Genomic DNA, 2959 nt, shown 5'->3' with positions numbered 1-2959 from the left:
ACCACCTTCCCATCTTGTAGTCCAGATACAATCAAAATCTATATTATTTTTTTATTTAGTCTACCAAGTCACAACATTGAAATAGTTCCATTTTAACTTCCCCTACCAACACTGGGAAAGAAATTATTAAAACTCTTAAGTTCTTAAAAAAAAAAAAAAATCTACATATATATATATATATATATATATATATATATATATATATATATATATATATATATATATATATATATATATATATATATATAGATATATATTATATATATATATATATATATATATATATATATATATATATATATATATATATATATATATCCTGGATATCTATAACATTAATCCCGATGGGTGGTAGTACTTTAATCCAGAAATCATGTATGTCTAAGCTCACATCATTCACTCAATAAAAGTTAATTAAAAATGTCCACTTTTTATTAACATAGCTATTGTTGCCACTGCATAAGAACATTTTTCTTCTACCTACTGTTGCCCCATTACATTGTTGCACAGACGCTGAATGGTCCACCTCCTGTAATACACTCTATGCATCTGAAGTAATAGTATTTAAAGTTAAAGCAACAGTTTCCTTTTGCTTCATTGTTCAGTTTTCCAACAACTGAAACTAGCAGAAGATTTTTTTGCCCTGTAAGTACAATTCCTCCTTCACTCTTTCTATCACTTGTGACGACAGACTACTTTCTACTGGATACGTTATTTTTTAAAGATTAACCAGTGTAACATCAACAAGTACTCCAGGCACCATTTCAGTCACAAACCTTTTATCCTCACATGACCTTACTCTCTGCTTCTTCTCAGTTCAACCTGTCTGTCAAAAGAGCTGCTGCTATGTTGGAATCCCCCATCACAAGAGTAGGGGTGCTTTTTTTTTTACAAATATATACTACTATATACAGTTATACAGTTTGTGTATAACTATATACAATTATATACAGTTATACATAAACTGTAATATAGAGTGGTAACCTCCACCTAGAGAGGGTATATTTTAAAAATGTTTGAACATGTCTGCCTTTGGATTTAAAGTGTTTCTGATGTTACCAGTTTAAACGCCAAACAAAGTGGTTACCCCTTTAAAGGGAAACATTTGTTGTCATTACGAATGGTCCACAGGTGTAAGCCTAATATTTAATGCATGAGCTGCTGAACTTACATCAGAGATCAGAGAGAATTTTGAGATGAGTCTGGAGGAGTTTATGAATACAAAAAGAGTTGGATACCAGAGTATTGGTTCTGCAAAGGAACACATCAGGAAGACTCATTTGCTAGAGAAAAGTCTTGGTAATCACCTTAATATCTAAACAGAGAAGAGAAAGAGTATAACTTTTGCTGTGTTAAGACTCAACATCCAAGATACTACAACCTTTATGTGCAAAGTCTACAGCAGTTAATTTTAAGTTGCAAATAGCACAGACATGACTGTATTACAAAAGCCACATATGTTAATATAGCCATTTTAACTGAAAGGACTCTAGGTGTCAGCTGCATTACTGTCCAAACTGATGGATGCAGTAGGTAATAACTTTAGCTTATAATTTTTCTAAAGCCCCAACCAGTCACTGCTAACTACACCAAAACTATTTCCAGTAAGAACTGTATTTTTTGAGAGCTGTGTTGTGGATTGGATTAAAAATATGCTCTACTATAGAACGTTACAATTAGTATGCTTACCTATTTCAAAGAAGTGTTCTTGCTGTGACCATGTACCAGAATGATCTGTGGTGAACATTCCATGCCAAGCTGAGGAACTAGGGCAATCCAACTGCCACAGTTGTATTTGCAGGTGGCCTCAGTGAAGCAACTACTTTAAACAATAGATAGCAGTGCCAAGTGCATTGTAGTGGCAGTAAAGTCAATGGTTATACATGAGTATAAAACCTTTACTGAAGCTACTAACTTGTGAGAAAGACTTGGAGGCAAATATACAGTGGAATTTTGAGCAAATTGCCAGCCAAGATGGGTGGGATTGAGCTGAATTGACTCAGATACCAGCTGCACAACTCATAACAGTTTCCTCCATGCCCTAACAGACATGAACGCACCAATCACACAGACTATGAGAAGGTGAAATTATGTCTGCTTGCTCAAGGGATTCACTGTAGAGACTTAAAAAACTTCATGAATGGACTTTTGTCAAAAGTAAAATGGTTAAGATTACAACTCTCTGAACTGAAACATATTGTTACCTTCTGGTTAAGGCCTGAAGAGAGCAACAATGAAGAACTCATGATTCAAATGCTAGTAATTGAGAGATTTAAACATGTATAGCCTACTATTATTAAGAAGTTAGTATGTCAGATAGATCCAAACGTTACTAAGAGTGTTGCTTGTGGAATGGGTGATGTGTTATAAGAACTTCTATAGAAGAGGACAGCTAAATTGTAATAATTTGTTGTAAGCCATATATAAGATTCAGTACCTCTGAACACATCTGTGGGAGACATTTCAGTGGATTAGTAGATATTGCTGAACAGACATGAGAAGAGGCTGTATTGGAACATTATACTTCCATACAGCACCGGTTATAAATAGTGATGCCAGAAGTCCATGGACACACAGAAGGGTCACAGGCTGCCCCATAGGGAACACATAATAGGAACAATTTAAGAAGAGAATGCCAGATCAGAGACTTAGTACTAGTTTTAGTTCCTTAAGCAAAGAATGCATTTTTGCCAAATGTCAGGGACCTTTTAACGTCATGGAAAAAGTGAGTGAATGATGCTAAATACAAGACTTTGCAAACCAGTAAAGCATGCCCAGAGTAAATATATCATATAAATGTCCTAAAACCTTGGCAAGAGCCAGAAACAGATCTAGTGAATTTGGCAGTAGATGTTAGGGACTCAAGAAAAGGAAAAGCACTATTGTTCATACCCAAGGTGGTAATAGATGGGGCCCTATCAAACCCAAAAAACAAGAGGTATGGGAGTGTCTATTCCAA

Source organism: Protopterus annectens, chromosome 4.part0 (genome assembly GCF_019279795.1).
Source record: "Protopterus annectens isolate FY-2018-M chromosome 4.part0, PAN1.0, whole genome shotgun sequence".
NCBI lineage: Eukaryota > Metazoa > Chordata > Ceratodontiformes > Protopteridae > Protopterus > Protopterus annectens.
The sequence above is the reverse complement of the archived record's forward strand: the minus strand, read 5'-3'. Positions refer to the sequence as shown.